Source organism: Episyrphus balteatus, chromosome 3 (assembly GCF_945859705.1).
Source record: "Episyrphus balteatus chromosome 3, idEpiBalt1.1, whole genome shotgun sequence".
Lineage (NCBI taxonomy): Eukaryota > Metazoa > Arthropoda > Insecta > Diptera > Syrphidae > Episyrphus > Episyrphus balteatus.
This window is the reverse complement of record NC_079136.1, coordinates 66,756,656-66,780,847: the sequence shown is the minus strand read 5'-3', so window position 1 is coordinate 66,780,847 and position 24,192 is coordinate 66,756,656. Positions and strand designations below refer to the sequence as shown.

At 34.0% G+C, this 24,192-nt stretch overlaps 1 long non-coding RNA gene across 1 annotated transcript; it reads left to right on the top strand.

Annotated features, from left to right (window-relative positions):
* Positions 1-254: 254 nt before the first annotated feature.
* On the top strand, positions 255-19,313 carry LOC129916333 (uncharacterized). The gene is made up of 3 exons (XR_008772439.1): positions 255-951; positions 1,013-1,186; positions 18,311-19,313. It is a non-coding gene; the product is annotated as an uncharacterized LOC129916333 (long non-coding RNA).
* The last annotated feature ends 4,879 nt before the right edge of the window (positions 19,314-24,192 follow it).

Sequence of the window (24,192 nt, the reverse complement as noted above, 5' to 3'; positions counted from 1 at the left end):
TTTAATATTAGAACAAAGATAATATTGTGTTTCATTTTCTGTCAGAATCTTATCAGAAAGGCATCACAAACTTAGTAAATGTTTTTCTCTTGATCTATTTTAGTTGCCTTATCATAATTTTAGCTTTCAACGAGTTTGTCAAAAATAAATCCAACTTATTATTGACTTAGTGATAAGTGCCTAACTATTAATTAAATCTATAAGATATGAGACTATTTTACAAGTTAACTATCCAACCTTAATCATGATAAGCCCCCAACTCTCTGTTACATAAACGATATAAACCTTAATCAAATTTAAGACTCTATCTCCCCTTGAAACGATCAAAATCAAAAAAATCAAATTGCCTTAAGGTCAAAGCGATTAAAACACCACAACACAACAAAAATATTCAACCACACGTCTACCGTTCTTTTTCTACGTACACTATCAGAACAATCAATACAATCATCAGTGTGATGGAGTTTTTGGCTTTGCAACTTGATACCCAAACCATCAACCCACTATACCACCCTAATAACACTCATTGTGATGTCAGAACATCACAGAACTCCTTCATTTCCTTTAATTTTTTTTTATGAAAAAAGAGCAACGCACTTGTCAGAGGGGAAGTCGTCAAATAACTATTCTTTTGCGGCAACTTGAGGACGACGAGGAAAAACGACCGACACGACGCACGTTCGTCATACCAGTGAGCTCAAAACAGAAGCTGAAGCTGCTAAACCTTTTCACGAAAAAACAAGTCGAAATATAATTCGATTAGGAACAACGACGTCGTCGTATCATCCAGATTTAAAGATCCAGCCAGGCGATGGTGTATCCTGGTGGTGGTTACAGATTAAATTGAACAAGATTGTGACTGGCGATAGTAATCTGAATCTCAATGCAAGTTTTTCGGGCCACAAACATCACGGAGGAGTTCGAATCTGTACGGTGCGGTGATGGAAAATGGTTCGTGGGGTATCTGCGTCTTATCTCAATTGTGCAGTTTTTACGTCTTTTGATTTAATAGAGGACAATCGCATGTGACATCACGAGAAGAGGGTGGATTTTTATATGTTTTAAGGGACGCTCGTCCTTTATAAACGAATAGAACAATGATTTGGGGTGGTCCTGAGCAAGTTTTACCGTCCGTGATGGTGCATGCGTCAATCAAACCAAAGCAAAGGAAGAACTTAATGACAAGGTAATTATGGCTAAATAGCGTTTGAATTCTAAGGGCACTGACAGGAGCAAGGACGAAGGACGAATATTAAATTTATTCAAGTGCACACACATAAAACTGGACCAAAAGCTGCTGGATGAGGTTTTTGAAGCATTTCTTGAAAGTAGGTAGCCTTTGTGTTATACAAAAAAAAAAAAAAAATCAGAGATCCTTGGGTGTCCTTTTTCTTGGCAGAAATCGCTTTCGCTTGTCTTATATATATTTTATCTGTAATGTTGATTTGGAACGCTTTTCTTACAAACATCTATCCACCCTCGCTTGTAGCTCGTTGTCGTTTCAATCTCCCTTTCCTTCTCTCTCCGCTCTCTCTCTCTCTCTCTCTCTCTCCCGGCTTCTTAGTTTCACATAAACTGTTATCTAGAAGATTTACGATCCGACTTTTCACATCCCTCGTTTTATGATAATATACGAGCTTTCTCCACAAAATTGTGTATATCTTACAAAATATGTATAAACACACACACATAGATACAAAAGTATCTACGAAAATTTATCTCCCAAACCGAGCATAGATACAGATACTGTAGAAGAGATATATATTCGAGCGCGCTTTTTAGCTAAAGGAAGTGGGGGTAGGGGCGGAATGGGGGTGATTGGGGAGGGTTTTTTTTGGGGTTTTGTTATGTGTGCCAGAGCCACTGTTATACTTTATACACGTTTTTAGATGCATTGGTATGGCGGGCGGGTGTATAGTGTAAGTACAGGACATTTGTAATGCTTAATGTTTGACTTGGAATTTTTCTTCTTCGCCATTTTTATTTGGATTTTCCTTTAACAGTTTTGTGGGATGAAAACGACACAAAGGCTACACACGGGAGCGTTATATATACACAATATTGACGTTGCTTGGTGAACTTTCTTCCATGAAGCATTTCTCATTCCAAATAATTGTGAGAAAGGTTCAAGGAGGAGTTCCTTTAATACTGATGATGCTTCTCTTGGCTAGGGAAAAAGAAGACAGTCGAGAAATTTCGCTTTCCTCTTGGTTCTCCAATTCTTGATATGGTATAAGGCAATCTGGAACATTACACGTTAGATTTTTGGGGCCAAAGTATATTGTTGACGGTTTTTTTTTTTTCTTATTTTTTTAATTTATTTGGCATTTTTGGTTTGGAGATATGTATATAAAAAACGCGCGGGAAAGGAAGACAGAAAAAGGGAATTGGGGTTTTTCTCTCCTTGAAAGATAAATCAGACGGAGATTTATGTGTTGCTTGTGTATCTTTCTTGTGTTGGCTATCTTTTGTTAGATCTTTCTCTGTGAGTTGTATCTATTTTGGATGAGACGTCGTCGTCGTTTTCTGAAAAGAGAGAAAGATACTTAGATTGGGAGAAAAAAGGTGGAATTTGGTGGAAGAGGGCGGTAGAAGAATGGGGTAAAAACCGATGTAACTTGCTAAACATAATGTCAGGGATTCATTTGAGATATGTTTATAATTTTGTTTTTTTTTTTTTTTTTTTAAATTCTGTGTATACATTGATTTTGTTATTTAGAAGAAAAGTAGATTAGTGCAGCAATATGCTTGCTTTTTTCTTGATATCAAATAAGTTAGAAAATTTAGTAATGTTAAATCATTTGATCACATATTTTCACAAAAACATTCAGAACTTACAGATTTAAAGCTGTTTTCCTAAAGCTGGTCCAACGTAGAATCTGGTTATTTAACGTCTGATTCTATGTTATTAACCCTGTGGCCGGTTTGTTTATTTCGGGTAAAGGATTTTTAGAGTTGGTGTCCGTTTCATATCCTGCTGGATGACTGTATAAGGCCTCGGCAAATTAACGGTCAAAAATGGCTATACAACAGACCATCTTGATACAACAATGAACGAACCCGTTATATCATTTAACAGATGAATTCGGCAAACCAACTGGCGAATCTACATTGCGAACTGGAAAATCGAAGCCTACTGACTGGATTATCCCCGACAAACAGGGGCGTACACCGTACACTCCCTTGGGGTAAGCGGGGCGGCGCCCCGGGGCCCCCGACCGACCCCAGGGCCCCCACTGGAGACAATACAGAGATGGAAACTGTTAGCATAAATTGAGTTACGAGTTTGAATTAAAATGTATTTGAATCACTTCGGATACAAGATCTTAGGGCCCCAAAAAATATTACTTTAAAAATAATACATTAAGGGCCCCAAATAAGCAAAAAAGTTTTGTTAATGGCATACCAAATATTACTTCAAGTCATTAGGGGCTTAAAAAATGCAAACAACTTCAGGCCAGGGGCCCCAAAAGCCTTTACTTCAGGGCGTAAAAAAAATTAAATTAAAAAAATTTGTTTTTTGAATTAAATTACATTTGTTGATGGATTACTAAATATTACTTTAGGAGCCCCAAAAAATATGACTTCGAGGCTCCAAAAATATTATATGAAGGGTCCCAAAAAATAATTTTTCAGGAACCCCGTTAGTTGAGAGGCAATCAAATATTAATTTGGGGGCCCCAAAATCTATTACTAAGGAGCCCAAAAATATTCATCAAATTTTCTGATGGCATTACAAATATTATTTGAGGATCCTCAAAAGTGGTTCGAAACAATCAAATGGAAAATTAAATATCAATTCCTGGGACCCAACATAAATAAATCAGGGACCAAAATAAAAACATTATGTTATTGATGGCATTCCGAATATTACTTCAGAACAGAGGCCCCAATACCTATTAATTCTTGGCTCGAAAAAAATTATATTATATTTTAGGGGCCTCTAAGCACTTAATTTTGAGGCCCCTAAAATAATAAGAAATAAAAAGAAATAAACTATGTTTGATGATGGAAAATCAAATGTGTACATATTACTTCAGAGCAGAGGCCCCAAGAACTATCAATTCTAAGTATTTACTACTTTTATGATAGACATTTTAAGTAAGTATAGCTCAGTGCATAACGAACATATTAAAACATTAAAATGAACCTAAAAATAAATAAGCCATACAAAAAAAAATGTATCGCGTATACGTACTTTTTTTTTTTGTATCTAAGGGGTCCCCAAATATCAAAGGGGCCCCAAAATTTAGTCTTGCCCCGGGGCCCCGGTGACTCAACGTACGCCACTGCCGACAAACAATTTTGGTTCTATAAAGCTTTACGGATGCAATTGTTGCTTCTGTAAAGCATTATAGAAGCAAAATTGTTAGTAGGGTCCCCGGGGTGTCCCCTCCCAATTATTGTCCATTGGTGGTAATGTGGTGTTGTACATTTCGGATATGGTTTGCGGTTATGCAATTGTAAGTGCCGGAATATTTTTAACTTGAAGTTCTTTGTGAGCGTTTGTGAGAGTTTTAATTAAATTTTTGAAGCCAATCCCCTTTTCGACAAATTCTTCTAACGACGACGACGATACAACTTTTTTAGTATTCTCCACTTCATTGATCGGCGGTATTTCAATTGGGGATTTCTTTCATTTCATTCATTTTCTCCAAGAATTCGCTTAAGTGCATGAATATTGGATGTTTGAGACTTACATTATATTATGTCCGTCAACTAAAAGAAGCACTGGCCTTGTAATTTGAAAATTCGGTCGCAAAATATTCAAAAAATTTTGCTTCCGTATCCGAATTTGTTATGGTTAAGGGAAAACTATGAACGGTAGCAATATTTGCCTGTTTACTGTGATCTCATATCTGTAAACCAAAACTTGTTTCGGGACTTAAATCTAAAAATATCTGCTTCTGAATGAAAAACAAATATTTCGATTGCAAATAATTCAGCAACCCGAACTCCTAAAAACTTTTGGTTTTCAGTTATGAATAGAGTCTTAAGAGTACTATTTTTTGATGTCTCATTCGATGGATTTGGTGAAAATTTTTGAAAATTCCAAATTTTTACACAAGGGGTACCCCTTGGATAATTTTCGAAAATCTTAAAAAATTAAATTTGTTTTTTTATTAGATTAATGCATAGGCCTGGCAATGTTTCACCACTGGTACCTACATAAAACTAGAAGAATTGTTATGTTTTCTTTTTTTATTGGAGATCAATTGTGGTATCTCATAGGACCACTATTTTTTTTATTTAAGTGCATCGAAAAGTATTGTTACTTTCTTCTCTAATGTTTAGAAATGAAAATAAGTTTTTTTTTTTCATTGCAAAAGTATAATCGCACAATGCAAATTCACTCTTCAGCTTCATTTAAAGCTGTAGCAAATCGTATGTATTCGTTACTAAAATGCGGGTATTCACTTCAGTAACGAGTAACGAAACGTTACTTTCTAAACAGTATCGTTACTCGTATGTTTCGTTACTGGGTACTGAATTAACGAAACGTACCAGATACGAAACATACGAGTAACGACACGATTCCAGTTTCAATACTAAATCCGATGTAAGAGATACGAAATGAAGTGATACACTCAATTTGTCGCATTTCGCATCTCGTGTCGGTATCGTAACCATAGTCAGAATGCTAACTGCAGATAATTATCTGGAGTTTACTTTTGTCTCGATTAAAACAGTAGTTCCAAGGTTCAATAATCATTGTGTTATCGATAATTTATACAGAAATATCAAAAGAGATGTTTTGGTATTTTCTCTATTTGGCCGAAATATGTATATCCACGACGCAACCAATCTGTTTATGGCCTTGGTGTTAATGGTATTGATATTTAACTTAAGAATGTACAAAAGTTTTTTTTTTCAAAAAATTAGTTTATTTTCGGTGCAAAATTTTCAACACAAAAAAAAGCAGAGAAAACGAGTTTTGAAAATCACTCTCGATAGAAAAAATAAATGAAAAATTGTTCGAGATGGTTGTATTGAAGTGTTAATATTTCGAGATCTGCGCGTTGTACTTTTGAAATAAAGGTCTCTAAAGAATTGTGATAAGATTACTGAACGAATTTAAACAAAAAATTACCAAAATTTTGTCTAAAAATTTAGAAAAAAATCAAAAAAGTTTCCAGTTTCCACGTTTGATTAAAAAAAAACCAAAAAAATTCAATATAGCTACCTTTAAACTCTTATTACATGAGAATGCCGCAACTAATTTTAATGTTTATAACCTTAAAAACCTTTTGGGAAAAAGGGAAAACCAACCCGAAAAATTCAAGTTTTAATACCAAAACTTCTTTTTACAATATTTAAAATCCAAATTGATTATATTTATGAAGTATGTATTAAAAAAAGCACTTTTTAAACAAAACTCTTAAAATCTATTTCGAATAGAGCTGAGATAATTTCGCAAAGTATCCGATTTCGAATGCCAAATTAATTGATTTACTAGTACTATACGATTTGACATTCGAAATGAGATAATTTTCGAAATTATCAACTTCCTACTGAATTTTTTATTTAAAGTTTCAAGTATTTGTAGCAATTTACGTACAAAAGCACATGCACAGAGAAAAATATGAACCGCTAAAAACTAACAGATTTCCATATTGTTTTACCGTCCATACATTTCATAAGGAAATCTTATTAAAATCAACGATTAATAAGATTTTTTTAAGGAGATTTCTTATTATTTTTATAGAGAAAATCTTATTGAAATTTGACTGAAAAGTTGCAACTTAGCACTAGAACAAAAATCGCGATCAATATTTCCATGGCAGGTTGGTTCAGGTGGTAAGGTGGGCGACTAATGATTTGAAGTCTCCAGTTCGATTCCCGGCCTGGTCGTCTTTTTTTTTTTTTTTTTTTCTTTTCAAAACCCTACAAGTGCAGATTTTAAAACAATAAGGAAACCCCGATTGTTTTAATAAGGTTTACTTCTTGGATGAAAACCATAGAGAAATCTTATTGTTTTTGTTCTATTTTATGTGGTCTATTTTTCTCTGTGTGTGTTTTAAAAGGGAAAAAAATTGAGAAAAACTAAAATAAAAAAAGGGAAACAATTTTTTTTTTTTGCATGGAATAAAAGGGAAACGACTTGGCAAATGTCTGGCAACGCTGCGTATGCGTTGAACCCATTCAAGCAAAATAGAAAAAGGAAAAATTCAATAGTTTTATGGACATTGGAAGAGAAATTGGGAAATCGGATCTTGTTATTCGAAATTTTTTGAAAGATCCGAAATCTTATTTAACAAAAAACAGACCTGGGCGTCCATTAATGCTTTCTCGTCGCGACAATAGGTGAATAATAAATCTTTGAGAGAAATTAGGGAGGAAGCCATTCGAAGTCATTTTCATTGACGAAAAAAAAAATTTAAAGTTAATAGTCTTGATGACTAAAAGGCCCAACCCATAGAATCCGTTGCGTCCGTTGCGTCGAAGTTTTTGACTGACAGCTCGATAAAATACACACGTTCTTATGGGAAGTCCGTCTCCGTCCGATCCGTCGCTTATGGGTCGCTTCCCATAAGAACGTGTGTATTTTATTTTAAAACTTCGACGCAACGGACGCAACGGATTCTATGGGTTGGGCCCTTAACAGATATTGGCACGACCTAAGGAAACCCGAATGAATAGTGAAGCTTACATACAAGTTCTTCAAGACATTTTGCTGCATGTCCTTTAACCAGATAATGCTCCAATCCACGTTAGTCGCCAAAGCTTAAATTGGTTTCAAGAACGCAATATAAATTTAATGGAATGGTCTGCTTGCTCACTCACCAGATTGCAACCCAATTGAAAATCTTTGGGGAATTATGACAAGATGAATTTATGCTTAGAATAAGCAGTATGGTAGTGTTGCACAACTCCAAGAGGCAATTCTGGACGAATGGATCTCGTTGGACTCTATTTTCTCTATTTTAAAAAAAGTGGTCGAGAGTATCCCAAATAAAGTTTTTAAACTGATTGAAAGCAGGGGTAATAAGGTGTCCCAAACAAATTTTTTGTAAAATATTTTTTTTTTTTTTTTTCAAAATCAAAAAATACGACTATACTTTTGCACGCAAGAAAAGGCTTGATCCCCTTTAATACAAAAAAATAGTAGGGTCGTGCTGCAATTTAATATGGTGCAATTATACTTTTGTACAACACTGTACATTCATATACTAATCTCATTTATTTTTTATTTAAATAAGCCAAACCCTTCTAATAGATAAAGTCAACAAAAAAGGCGTTCCAAAATGTCTTCACAAATTTAGCAATAAATTACCCACAAAATAACAACCCAATATACACAATTTTTCACCTGCAAAAGTCATAAATCACAAAACAAATTTTAAACAAACCCCAAAAAAAAAATCCCAAATAAAAAAAAAGTAAATAAATAAAATCATTATTGAGCTCTTCAATTCAAGATAAAAAATAACAATCCTACATACAAATCTATAAAATGTTAGCGTGCGCGCAGTGCGCGTAGGTACAGATTTACCAAGAAGCCGAAGTTGATCCTAAACCAGATCATCGAACACCGATATGCGCTTGCGATCGAGAGATTAAATTAATTGTAAGACTACTTTATGTGGTGGAATTAACGACTCTGAGAGAGAGAGCTCAGGCTCAGCTCAGTCATCAAACAGAAGTTTCCAATAACAAGACGACATGAGTTTTAAGATTGTGGTGATCTGCTTCGGGATTCGAATCTGTATTTTTTTTTTTTTTTTTTTTTTGATATATGCAAGGGAGTGGCAGAAGAAGGCGAGCGCAATAATACCTACAATTGCTATCGCATTTCGAAGAGACCCCGAACAAGACGAACGCCAACACATGACTTTTTTAAACCTTTTTGATTCAAACACAAATGAATTATAATTTTCGGGACAAGAAGACCCCCTTTAAGCCGCCCGTGAAGCCCCTTTGGGAGTTTGTCTCTCTCTTGATTCATAATGATCGGTGGTCGGTTGGTGGCGAACACAAGCGCGCTCGCATTGGTGGACAAATTCATTGCGACCACCATCCTGACAGCTCGGGCTTTTGATTTATTAATTCTTCAAATTCCAAATGACATAACGTGATTACTCTTCTGCCCGTTGGAGTCGGAGATTCGTCGCGTCTCAGAGTGAATGGTATAAGTGCGAGGCGAGTGCGACAGTCCAATCGATCTCGGAAGCAGCATGTAATCTTTTTGCCTGTTGTACACCGGGTATCTTCTGCGGGCTTCAATGTGTACCTCTACATAACCATAACCTAGCTATCTGAAATCAGAGATCCACTTATGTACACCTTCGGGGAGTTTGTTTTTGTTTGTAGTGCGTCCTGTGTGGCTTTGACAATTATTTTTGATCCATCTATCCGCCTACACAGTGACAGCTCTCGGTCGGTGTGTGCGGTAGCGGACGAAACGCACTGTGCGCGGGCTTCAGCTTCGAATTGTATTATACTTCAATCGATTCGAAGAAAATCGTTTGAATACCTTGAGGCTGCCGAGGTGTGGTTTAATGTAAATTACTTTGTAAAATTTTGTGTGAATTAATCAATTCTTTTTGTCGATTAATTTTAAAAAGAGTTACGAATCTATTTTTTATGTTTATTTAAATAATTCGTCAATTTAATTGAATCTGGTTTAAGGAAGCCGGATCTGTCGTCGAACTACTTTCTTTTGACCCAAATTTTATTGTTTTGCTTGCCCATCCAGAACCATCAAGCATACATCAAAGAATGATCCTTTTATTTTTTATTGAACCAAATAAAGTAGATATATTTTAGCGGGCTAGCGAGGTCTTTTAATTAGCATGTCAAAATACACTTACGAACCATTCAAAACTATTGACATGCTGAGGACGCCCAATATGTACCCATGGCCACTTGAACATCAATCTGAAGTGGTTTTGGTGTATGTTTTCTCTGGACTTGCATTTTAACGCACCGACTTGGAGTGAGTGACTTGCAAAGACGAAGATGAACACAAGGAGGTTGGACTATGGACAAGTGCCTTTTTTGGTCGATATAGAAGAATACTTCAAGCATCGATGAAGACAGTCAGCCAGCCGATGAACGGCGGCAGCAGGCAGTCGCCGCTGCTGACTATTGCTGGTTGCTGCTGCAGTCTGAACATTGAACAAAAAAACCTATTGAACTGATCGAGTGCGGTGATCAGGTAGCTCTACATAATACAGAGAGATTGAGCTACTCTCGAAAAAACTTAACCTTAAAGCCAAAAAAAGGACGTTGCTTTGTTATTAGCTTATGAGTTGGGTAAATGGATCCATTTCAGACTCTGTAATTAGCTATATTGGCCGAAATATTGGTATGGAATGCAGAAGTGAATTAATGAATTACTTAATAGTCATCACAATCAGCATAAATTCTTCGGGATTCGAGGGGATTTGAATTGCTTTATAGGCACTTTGGTTAAGTAGTAATTAAACAAATATCTACTCATAACATATCAGTAAAAATATAGTTAGATAAAATGTTTAAATTGTAAACAAGGCTGTAATTCTGGTCTGAGGCCCGGTAAGACAATCATGGCAATATAGGGCAATCGGCCATGCCGCCTTGTGCGTTGTTGTGCATTCGTATTAATATTCCGAAAATTAATTCGACAAAAACAACGACGTGCAAGTGATCCTCCCCGTGCACTACCACGTTAAATATCAGGATCGTTTGCTCGCTTTAGCTTTCAATTGCAATTCTGCGCAATCAGCCTAGATTTTGGTACCGGTCAGGGCAGGTTTTAAGTGGGTAGGGCAGCCTGGGCCGTCGGGCAGGGGCGCTGTAGGCGCCCCGAACTTTTACAAAAGTCTATATAAATAACGAAATCTTTCCAATCGATGTTTTAATTACATATATTTATGTCGTTTTCGATTGGCTCTCCGGAAGCGTCCGGAATCATTCAGAAGCCTTCTGAAACCGTTTTATTGGCTTTGAAATGACAGCTAGAACGCTTCTCAGAAGAGAAATTCTCTTCCTGATTTAAATTCAGAAGCACTAATACATAAACACTTAAATGTCTACAAAAAAATACTCAATCATTCTTTTTTTGTTGTCATTCAAAAATTTTTTGTTTTTGATATTAAAATTAATTAGATAATTAAAATTGGTACCTTAATGCAATGGAATGATTTGTTTACCATTTTCTTCTTCATCGCGGTCTTCAGATTTATAATTTTTATAATTTGTTTGTTTGGAAGAAAAAAACTAAAATCAATATTTGACATTTGAAAAATTTCACAAACACAAAAAAAACAGAATTGAGTGGAAGCGACTTGACCTGTTTCATTCGATTTCAGAATGAGTGGATTCTTGAGTGAAACCAATCGAAAACGACATATGTCGTTTTCGATTGGACGTCCAGAAGCGTTCGGAAGCATTCAGAAGGCTTCTGAAACCATTTTATTGGCATAAAAATGACAGCTAGAACGATTCTGAGAAGAGAAATTCTCTTCTCGATTTCAAATCAGAATCCACTCAAAAAGTACTAATACATAAATATTCAAATGCCAAAAAAAAACTCAATCAGTGTGTTTTTTTTTTAATTCAAGAATTAATTGTTTTTTGAAATTGAAATTCATTAAAAAATAGAAATTAATCCATTAAAGCGATGGAATAATTTATTACCATCATCTCCTTCGTCGTCGTCTTCATAATTATAGTTTTACAACTTTAATACCATGTCACTAGTTTGCCAGAAAAAAAAATTAATTCAAATTTTTGACATTTAAAATTTTACACAAACGCAAAATAACAGAATTGAGTGGAAGCGCTTCAAACCGTTTTATTGGATTTCAGAACGAGTGAATCCTCGAGTGAAACCAATCGAAAACGACAATAATACATGAACACTCACATGTCAAAAAAAAAACTCCGTCAAAATTTTTGGTTTTTCATTCCAGAATTTATTATTTTTTGAAATTGAAATTAATTACAAAACAAAAACGGATAAATAAATGCCATGGAACAATTGATATCATCATCTTCTTCAGCGTAGTCTTCAAAATTATAATTTTTCAATGTTTTTCGTTTGCAAGAGAAATAAAATGCACGACTGGGTCGCACGTACTTGCTCTTGTAGTTCAAAGCATCTTTATCTTAAATATCTATTGGAAATTTAAGATTTTGTGGAGAAAAAAAAAAAATAAAAACAAAAAAAAAAATCGAAAGTTAAAAAAATTCAATTTTTTAAATGGTTTTTGAAAAACTTTTTTTTTTATTTTTTTTTTACATTTTACACTTCAATACCTATGATGTCTGTAAATTTTGAAAAAATTGACTTATGCTTTGATGAAATATATGAACTTAAAAAACATGTCAATTTTTGAAAAACGGCAACGCCATATTTCCGCTCTCGGCATTTTTTGAGAAAAACTAAAAAGTTTTGTTAGAATCAATAAGAATACTGCGCACACCAAATTTAAACGAAATCGTTAGAGCCGTTTTCGAGAAATTTGAAATAGGTACCTCGAAAACGTTATATGGGAGATATGCGTTAAATTGGAGATATTAAAAAAATAAAAAAACGGTCCTAGGGAATTACGTAAAAATCATCTGTACCAAGTTTCAAGCAAATCCATCCATCCGTTTAGGCCCTAGCTCCATGTACAGATGGACGCACAGACGCACACACGCACAGACCGACGACGGACGGCATGACGAAAACCACTTTTTTGATCTTCTCCATCATCGTAATGTTGGTTTTGATTAAAACCTCGATTTTTTTTTCTACACGAAACCAATACTTGCCCTATAGAGCAAGTAAAAAAATAATAAAAATATTTGACATTTGAAATTTTACACAAGCAAAAAAAAACAAAATTGAGTGGAATGCATTCAAACTGTTTTATTGGATTTCAGAATGAGTGAATCCTTGAGTGAAACCAATCGAAACGACATTACTTTCACAAAGGCACCCCAATTTTTTCTATTTTACTTTTTCAAAGGCGCTCTTATTTTTTGTCCTAAACATTTTGAAGAATGAAGGCGCCCCCCAATTTTGGGTTGATCTTCGTTCATCTTTGAAGAAAAAAGTGGCCCAATTTCTTCTGAAAGACTAAAGCAATCCTTATATTCCTCCAAAATGCCTCCCCTGTCAGAAGAGAAATTCTATTCTTGATTTCAAAACCGAATTCACTCAAAATCACTCATACTTATCTCGTTTTCAAGTGCTTTCACTCAAGGATTCACTCATTCTTAAATCCAATAAAACTGTCTGAATCGCTTCCACTCAATTCTGAAATTTTATATCTGTATTGTTGAATAATCAAATAAATATTTTTTGCTTTTCTACTAGGAAATTTGGTTTGACGTTTTATTATTTAAATATTAGTGGTTTTGAGTGAATTCTGTTTTGAATTCAAGAAGAGGATTTTTATTCTGAATAGCGGTCTGTCTGTCATATTCGTGAGAATAAAAAACTTTCAAGAGGCGGAGAGCCAATCGAAAACGACATTAAATAATTAAACGTCAAACAAATTCTCCTAGTGAAAAAACAAAAACATTTTTTTTTATTTTTCACCAAACAGAATTGAGTGGAAGCGATTCAAACTTTTTTATTGGATTTCAGAATGAGTGAATCATAGAGTGATTACATTCGAAAACGACATTTATGTAGTTGAAAAAGATTTTAAAAATATTGTTCAAATAAACCCAACTGTACCTTCTGGAGCTACATCTCTTTAAATGTGTTTAAACAAAAAAGTCAGAGATAAAGGTAAACTGCATTAACTAGTATGCTTTTTCCGTGATTTTAAAAAATTGTTTTAAAATGATTTTTTTTTTTAGAGGCACCACTTGCAATTTTGCCCAGGGGCGCCGGTAGTGCTTAAACCGGCACTGGTACCGGTAACCCGGAATCGTGCTGATCACTCACTTTGTACACAACGCCCTATTTCATCCCATATAGCTCTTGAGGGAACATATGAAAATTATTTTCAAACATCAATAACACAGGTCTACAAGGTTTTTGGTGCCGAGACTATGATATACTTTTCTATAGGTTTTCGGTGTGCTGAATTCGAATCTGAAGTCAGAAATATCCTATCAGCTCCCGTTTTTGAAATATTACAGTTAGAAGATGTAAAAAAGATATTGCAAAGATTTAAACAGGTCTAAAAAAAATTGTTTTTATAGAAACCGTTATGATTTATATTTAAAAAAAATTCTTCAAATTAAGGCATAACATCAAAAGTGGGAAAAAAAACGTTTTTTTGCATTTTCTAACGGTAATATTTCCAAAACGTTAGCTGATAGGATATTTTTGACTTCAGATTCGAGTTCAGCACATCAACCTATATCATATATAGGTTAGTATATATAGAAAAGTATATCATAGTCTCGGCACCAAAAAAAATTAAATTTTGTAGACCAGTGTAATTGACGTGTGGTATAATCTAAGGCTAAGCGATCTGTAAATGTTAGTATGATTGTTGGTTCACCGTCCAATGTAGGGTTACATCGCTACAAGTTTGCTGTAGATGTCGTGGAGTGTGAGATCTAATTGTATGCCGAGAAATGGAGACTTAGTTTTTTTGAGATGTGTTTCGTTTAAACAATTGATTTTGTACAAAGGTCTATAAACTCATTCCTCTATCTCTTCTCAAAATTGCTTCAAACATTTCCCAAGTTTCACCATCCACCGATGGAGAAAAATTCAAAGTGATCTTTTATAATTCATCAAGCAAAGTATCACAAAAGTTGAACAAATTACCGTATTTGGATAACACTTTACCCATCTTTTGGTTGTAGGTAGGGCTGTAAAAGTAACGACAAAATGAGTACCCGCATGTATACGTTACTTTTGATACTAGTACCCGCATCAATAATATCGTTACTCGTTACTTTCGTATGTTTCGCATTTTTCGCATATTTCGTATGTTTCGTGTGTTTCGTTTCTTTCGTTACTTTCGCATGCTTCGTGTGTTTCGTACATTTCGTATATTTCATGTATTTGATACGTTTCGTATGTTTGGTATTTTAGGTATGTTTCGTACATTGGTATAAGGGTGTAAAAATTTTTTTTTGAAAAAAACCAAAAACAATTTCTATAATCTAAGCTACATTTTAAGGTCATAAACATTAAAATTAGTTGCGGCATTCTCATGTAATAAGAGTTTAAAGGTAGCTATATTGAATTTTTTTCGTTTTTTTTTTTAATCAAACGTGGAAACTTTTTTGATTTTTTTCCAAATTTTTAGACAAAACTTTTTTAATTTTTTGTTTATATTCTTTCAGTAATCTTATCACAATTCTTTAGAGACCTTTATTTCAAAAGTGCAACGCACAGATCTCGAAATATTAACACTTCAATACAACCATGTCGAACAATTTTTCATTTATTTTTTCTATTGAGAGTGATTTTCAAACCTCGTTTTCTCTGCTTTTTTTGTGTTGAAAATTTTGCACCGAAAATAAACTAATTTTTTGAAAAACCAAAAAAATTTTGTACATTCTTAAGCTAAATATCAATACTATTAACACCAAGGCCATAAACAGATTGGTTGCGTCGTGGATATACATATTTCGGCCAAATAGAGAAAATACAAAAACGTCTCTTTTGATATTTCTGTATAAATTATAGATAACACAATGATTATTATTGAACCTTAGCACTACTGTTTTAATCGAGACAAAAGTAAACTCCAGATAATTATCTGCAGTTAGCATTCTGACTATGGTTACGATACCGACACGAGATGCGAAATGCGACAAATTGAGTGTATCCCTTCATTTCGTATCTCTTACATCGGATTTAGTATTGAAACTGGAATCGCGTCGTTACTCGTATGTTTCGTATCTCGTACGTTTCGTTACCTCAGTACCCAGTAACGAAACATACGAGTAACGATACTGTTTAGAAAGTAACGTTTCGTTACTCGTTACTGAAGTGAATACCCGCATTTTAGTAACGAATACATACGATTTGCTACAGCTCTAGTTGTAGGCCTCCAGGAGCTGATAGTTCTCATAGCCATTTTAAAAACATTTGAGAGGCGCTGACAAAATGGTGTGATGGAGTATGCATCAAAATAGATAGGTTCTATAAATATATATAATTTTGCACCTTGGATATCCATTGTCTTTTAAAATATTGAAGAAAACTTTCGAAGTAAAGGTATCGACAGCAACTATACTCCAACAAATTAGGTGGTTTTTAATCGTCGTCAACTGGAACGAATGTTTAAGAAGTGGAAGAACAAAAGACACTTTTTGAAAAGCTTATAAGCTTATTTGTTTTGTCGAATAAGTGGCGTTGTCGTACAATTTGTTACTCTAATGCCTTTTTCCTTAGTGCTCTTAATGTAATTGAACCAACAATTTTCTGTCTCAGGGTAAGTTTTTTTAAGCCCATTGCGCCGGTTTTGTTCGAAGTCAGTTGTGAATAAAGCAGGTTTGAAGTTGAACACGGCTAACAGTGGAAGTAGATAGTTTACATTAACTGTCCTTTAAATTAGGTAAAATGTCTTTCAAACTAAATTTCAACGTGTTTCATGCTTCAAGGTATTTTCCATGTTATACATATTTTTGTTCACTTTGATTTTAATTACATACTTCACAATAGTTTGTTTCATTTTTATTTTGTGGATGTTAAGAATCCAAGGGCGTTTCAACGAATTCTGCGTCGTTGTTAAATTCGATTTGATTATGAATAGTCCAAAATAATGGCAGCTAGGTGGGTTGTTTTCCATATTTGCCGTGAATGTAATAATCGACAAACCAATCTATAACTGTCTGGATTTCTTGCTTCAATTTATCAAAAGTAATCAATGAATGCAGCTTGGCGACAAAAAAGAATGTATGTACGTACGCCTATCTGCCGAAGTTTCAACGAGAATTCAAGATTAGAGCCGCACTTCTTTTGTAATCCCGATTTTTGTAGATTTCTACAAAATCTTTGAAATGTATGTGAAAACTGTACCGTTTTGGAATACACTCCACAATAGTATTTCTGAATCTAGTTATTGTCGCCTATTTTTGCCATTTATTAGATACAATGTGCATTATAAAAAGCTCTTCGTCTAAGTTACTTTCGTATAGTAAAATTAATTTTATTCGGCATTCGGAAAACAACCGTTTGATTTTTTGGATGGAAACACACACTAACTTCGCGATCGAAGCTTGCAACAGCAGCGCCTTGAACGATTGTTTAGCTTCCGATCAATGCTTTAGCACATTGTTTTATCTTCGTAGAAGTTCTGTAGTTGAATATTTGCAAATTGTAGATGCTAACTTTCTCACGAACTGAAACTCCCCTATTTACTCAAATGGGAACATTTTAAATCTGTTTGAAGTATCAACCAATTAAATTTTTACCAAAAAACGCTTATCAACAAATCACTCCAATGATTTCTCAATATAATAATTCGCTTCAAGATCGAACTTAACATTAGGCAATTTCCTTTCTCAACAAACATGGAAACAAATGTTGCAACACATAATCTCAAGTGTTGTTTTTCGATAAAAGGACCTGTTTCAATTGAGAGGAGATAACAATGAAATAATATTTTCAAAACTAAAAGAAGAAAACAAAGTTTCTTGAAGCGTGTGATGTTCTTCGTTTTTCCCAAATGCTCAAAGGACATCAAAAATAGCTGCAATTTTCATAAAATGTGTCGAGTGTGTTTTTTTCTTCTTCTTCAACAAACAACAACACTCTTGAACAAATTCTTTTATTTGAGTGTTCTTCAAAAAAAAAAAAAGGTTCCAATGTTTTGAAATTGGAGAACTTACCTGCGCAGAATTCTGAATGATGATGTGACAGTTTTTCTCTTTGCTTGGGACAAACACTTCACTTCTTTTGAGAAATATAAAAAAAAACGAAAGAGTTTTCCACTCACCTTCCTTAACTCGACTCTTATTTCTTGATATGATCTAAATCTTTATACAGCACCTTATTTGATTGAGTCCTGATAGATTTGTTGAAAGAAATTGAGGACTTTACCAAGAAGTTGTAGGAGAATTTCGCCTCAAGTTACCGAATAATGTTTGCTTCTGCCAAATATTGTTCCTAGAAAAATTTCAGCTGGAAAAGGATTTGGTCCTGGTAAAATCCGACTAACAAATTTTCCATCAACCTGATGCTCTATTTTTTGACAAAGCGGTGCGTAGTAGGATCCGCCTCTTTCACCAAAAGTTGTCATAATTATTTTATTGTCACACAGGCATTGTATTCCTTTTTTTCTCCATATTCCATAGTCACATTATGTCCTTCAAACAAAGGACAATCCCTTCTTCCAACAAGATCACATCTCTCTCTGTCAACACAAAAGACCGCCATCGTTCTATTTTTATATTTTAATTTTTTATTTCACAGATTTTGCATTGTTTTGTTTGATCCATCCATCTCCCAGGATCTCTGGCAGGACAATGGGGGAAACTCTTGGTTTTATTTCGCATACAGAGATACCGCTACTGCTGCCGCCGCCGAGTTGTATATGATGACGAAATGGATTTTCATTCAAATTCAAATGGGTGGAAATTTATCGTTTATACTCTTTTTGAATTAAATAAAGGACACAATCAGGAATAAAAAAAATTATTAAAACCATACAACCAACTTTTCTGTCATTTTTTGAATTGGTCGGTCCTCTTCGGTTGGTCCTTTTTTTTTCTCTTCAATATGATGACAGCAACAGCTCCACATAGAGAAAGAATAGAGAGTCCTTTTCTGCCTGTAAGTGACTACACAGTGACAAGGATGACAATTTTGTCTTGTTCATTGTTCCGAATCGCAGCCAGATAATCCGATTTTGAATTATTTAATTATTTTTATTCATACCGCAGATTGAAATCCTTTTGAAGATGCAATGGATAAGAGACAGTTTTTTTCCATCGTCCTGAATTGAGGGCAGTTTTTTTTCTACTCCAATTTTCTAATTGTGGGAATCAAAAAGAAGAAAGTGGTTGCAAGTGAACATACGCCTCGAACATAAAATTGCAATAAAATTTACATCGGTATATTTTTTGCATAACATTGGAAGGATATTAATGGCAGGATGAAATTTGCCATATCGCAATTAAGGACTAGTTCTCACAATCAAAACTGTCAAAACAAATCAAAATAAAGTGTTTCGACAAGCGCCAGTGTGAGGTTAGTTCGGTGTGTGGTGTTCTTTTGGAACAACCCTTAAATTGGTTGGGCGTTTTTGGTGTTTTGTAATTGTGTGATTGAATCATTGCTTCGGGCAATAAAATCTAATTGATTTGTCATGCTACAAGCAACGAAGGATGTTTTCGTTGTTATACAGTTTAGTGTATTACATAATTCATAATTGCTGGGAATTTTTGTATTCAATTATAAATGCAATGGAAAAGTTTGGAAGGTAAAATGCATGATAACATATAGTCGCCCATTTGTAATAAAAAATATTTTAAAATTAAAAAAAAAATAATATACCTACATCAGATTGAGAATCCATAACCCAGTTGCTAGTTGACTTATTTATATATTTTTTTTTTTTTTCGGAAAAGAAGTACGAATTTATTTTTTTTTGTTCAACTTAACTCGGAAATTTATTTAATTCATTTATATTTATTTTAATTCATACAATATATTTTTACTTGCGATATAGGTACTATAGGGCAAGTTTAGGATTCGTAAAAAAAATCGAACTCGAGATAACAATTTTACATGACATTACGATTATGGAGAATGCCAAAAAAGTGGGTCCGGCAATTCTGTCTGTCTGTCTGTCCGTCTGTCTCTATCTGGAGCTGCAGCCTAAACGAGTGAAGTGATTTTCTTCAAACTTGGTAGTTAGCAGTTTTTGGTGATTCCCTAGAGGGGAAATTGAAATTTTTTTTTTATGACCAAAACTAACGGTACCTGCCATATAACGGAAATAGAAAAGTTAATTTTTTTCAAAACGGCTCTAACGATTTTGATTAAAGTTTTTGTGTGTAATACTACACATAAGGGCCAACTTTTTAAATAAAAAAAATATTTTTTGTACCGTTATTAACGGTACCTGTCATAGAACGGTTTTTTTCGTTTCTGAATATCTCGTACAAAATTAACCCGATTTAAATGAAAATTTTTATACAAAAGTGTGTAAGTAAAGATAATATTAAAATTTTAGAAAATTTTCAAAAAACGCATTTTTGGTTTTTTAAAAAATATTTCAAAATTTTTTTTTGAAAAATCAATTTTTTGAAAACGGATCAATGAAAAATTTTGAAATTTAGTTTTTATGTGTAAATTAATTATTTCTTCAAAATGGCATACCAACTTTTTTTTGAAAAATGTTAAAAACATTTTATATATAAAAAATTATTTTTTTAAAAACGGCTCCTACAATTTTCAAAATTTTTTTTCTAAAAATACCTTTTTATACGAGAAATAAAATGGCATATTTGTTTTTTTTTTAAGATATTTTAAAACGGAGTTTTATTAATTATAAAAACAGATTTAATTTTTTTATACTACTTATGAAATTTCTTCAAAATATCGAATTTTAAATTTCTTGAATAAAAAGCTTTAACATTATAGTTACTTTAAGCATAAGAGCAAGTACGTGCGACCCCAGTCGTGCAATTTATTTTTTATAAACTTACCTAAATTAAAAAAAATTTTTTTAACTTAAAAAACTTAAATTCATTTTTATTCTTTAATAACACCAATATCCAATAATAACACCACAACAGCGCCGAATTAATCGTGGCAGCATGATTATACCGCCGCGTGTGGCGCTGCTGATCATTGCTGCCGAAACGGCTGCTGGTGCTGTGGCGGGTGCCAGGTTCTGCGGTAGTGGCGCATTTTTTTGACGATTTCGCCATGCTTCCTCGGCTGCCTGAGGGCATTCGGGCATTTGACATTTCGGTGGTCGTCGGTGGGGTTGGTATTATGGGCCTATTCCTGGCCTAGGCTCCCTGGATGCCGGCGGATGTTGACGGTTGTTGTGGGGCTGCCATTCTTCCATCGATAACGCCGCCGGACCCTTCAAGATGTTGCCGCTCCGGGGCAGATAATCGATGGAAGCGGGGTTCCCTTTCGGTTTCGGAATGGTTCGGATTTTGCTGGTGGTGTTCTGACTACGCTAGTTTTTTTCAAAGTCCGTTCTCCATCGTGGCTTCGTGTTAACTGTTGATTTTGATTTCAATATTTCGTAGTAAAAGCTCGGCCGCACGTCCGATCGACTTGGGTCCTGAATTCCAACTAAAGGCTGAATTATTTTCGGTAGGTTCGGCTTCTAAACCCTTCCAGATCTTTGACATGGACGCGAATATCTTCTTTAGATTTTTTTTTTGTCAGTTCTGTTAAAAAGTTAACCGTAATTATAAAACTGAAAACCGTCCAAGAACGACAGAAATTAAAATAAATTAAATTTTTTTAGGATATACCAATAATTGAAAAATCTACTAACTAAAACTAACTGAAGTTATTTAAGAACAAAATTATCAGCCCTTGGATTGTCCCTACAAAACATAAGAGTGCAAGGTTACGATCAGTGCTGCCATGAAAATGTTTTGAAATATCTGCAGAAACAACGAAAAAAAATCTGCAATGCAATGCATATTTTTTTTAATTTGGGAGACTTAATTTAAAAGTTTGCGAACAGGTGTCACTCGTGTCAGCAAAATTAATTACGAGAATATTGTTAAATTTTCGTAGTAGTTGTATTGTTATGCTTTTTCCTCTATAAAATCAAAATCGTACTAAATTTTTGTAACAATTTGCTTTTGCATTTGAGAAAATGAAATCTAGAAATCAAGAAGGAAAATTATACAACGTTATGAACAAACTCCAGCTGGTTTGAAAACTAAAGTTAAATATTAGAAAAAATTGATAGTTTTGGCAAAATAAATGATGCCTTAATTCGTCCTTGGCCTTACTTTATTTATAATTTACTGATTTTTTTTTAATGAAATCCATTTTCGTTTTGGAAACTTTAAGTTTCAGTTGCAGATAAAATCTGAACTGCAGATTTATGGTTCTTAAAAGTCTGGGAATAGGTTGAAAATCTGCCAAATGCAGATAAATCTGCACTATTGGCAACACTGGTTACGATAAATGGATGGAATATGAAAGGCATTCAAAGTGGAGTCCAAGCCGGGATGAAAAACATTAATCCACGAGCATTTATTTTTCTCGCAGTTATCATTTTTAAACTTTGTAGTAAACTTTGTAAAAAAAAAACAAATAATGCGAGTAAGATTTGTAGTTGTATGATTTGTAGTTACCGGTTGGAAGAGCATTTACTGAAGAAATAAAAAAGAACATAATATGATATTTTTTTTACAGAATGTGTAATAAGAGTGGGAGACCGAAAAAAAACTAAAAAAGATAAAGTTCATGATTTATTAAGGACAAGATCGCTCGAAAGAGTTAAAGTATGCTACAGATCAGGCAGTATTAAATTCAAGAACTTATTCAAATTCAGAGCAAGAGTTTTTTTTACCGGGAGCAGCCCTTGCATTATGTCTTAACCTTGACTTATCCAAATGCAAAAAGCTAAGGCTGGTATTCTTTCAAAATGCGAGGTTACGGAATCATCACATCAGCGGAAGTTTATTTTCAGAATATTGTGGAGAAAACTGTTAAAAGTATTTGCAAATCTGTCACAGTAAGAAGAGAAACAAAAGCTAAACTAATTTGCAAATGAAGTTTTGATAATACTGAAAACTCGGACGAATATATTGATTCTGGTGTTTCTCTTTAGACAAATGATCCTCCTGGATCAATATAACATTGTAGGCCAAAAAAGAGTTTTCCGATCTTGTAAGACAAGAGCGAGAGGAGACAATAATTATCCAAGAAAAAATCATGAGCCTTTATGACCATACCGAAATGATAGCAGGATAAATCTGCAATGTTTTTTACGAATTTTATATGGCCATGGTTGATGGAAGTGTATGCAATGTCTCATCCGGAACAAATTCATGAGCGTAATGAATACCGCCAAAAAATGTTTTGAGAAACAACCAAACGAAGAAAACTATCGTTTCGGTCTTACAACTCTCCATCTCTGGATAAGGTTATTTGAATGTATGTTGCACAAAAGCATATTTAGTTATCTTTTTCTCTTCAAAGTAGAGATAGTCTATTATATTGTTGAATGTAAAAGGCATTGCTTTTAAGCCTCTTTTTGCCAGGAGATGGGAAAGTCGTATCAAATCTGTGATGATACATTATAAAGTGTACTAACAAAACACGGATGAAACTTTAGGATTGTTAAATCAAATTAAATTGTTTTAAATTTTTAAACATTATTATAATTTGATAATCTATTATACCTACCTTGATTATCAATAACAAAACTACGAACAAAAGCCTTATAGTTCCAGTTAAATCTGAAGAATCAAAACAAATTGCGTTGGTCCTGCATTAATTTAACTCCACATGCGTCTTGTTTCTATGCACGCGAGTATTAATCTTTGCATTCGATTTTATTAATGTCAATGACAGATTGAAGACCGATAAGTCAATTTGATGGATGTCAGCTCTTGTCTTATAAACCAAAACCAAGGAATGTTGTTGACTTCCGTTGCGATTCGATTGAATCTTCTTCTTCTTCAAAAAAAAAAACTAATAAAACATGCATCTTCGAAGTGATAATAGTCATTAATCATTGAACCATCAAAATGCCTCTGCCCATCCTTTTAAGCCTTTTGTTATTCTCAAAGGAAATAATTATTTGTCATATGAAATGTAATTTTTAACTTTAGATTTAAGATCTTAGACACTTACCTATGGCTTCAGAGGATCTTAAAAAAAAATGCTGGTTTCAGCATTTGTTTTTACTTTCGTCGAGAACAAAAAAAATAAAATACGTAGGTAATTCGATACAATACACTTCATTCCCGCCAACAATGATGACAGAATAACGTGTGCGAGGACTCAAAAAATTTACCACAATAGGAACAAGGCGCGCACATGAATTTTTCTTCATAACTATAGAAATATTGCACAACTGGTGCATTTTCGCATCTTGTGTGGCACTCTTGTGGCAATGCCACTCGAAATATGATTTTGAAGTAGCTTAGCGCGTGCCTACAATCTGTTTCGGAATTCCGATGAGTGGAAGTACCCAAGGCACTTGATAATGTTTTGGTTTTGTTTTCACGGAGGGCACATTTAAGGGTGGAATGTTGAACGCACTTTTGAACACAAAGTACTTGTATGTGGTTTAAAGTTCGATGAATGGATTTTGGCCTCGCTACAAAAAGAAACAAGAACTTTTTGTATGGAACGCG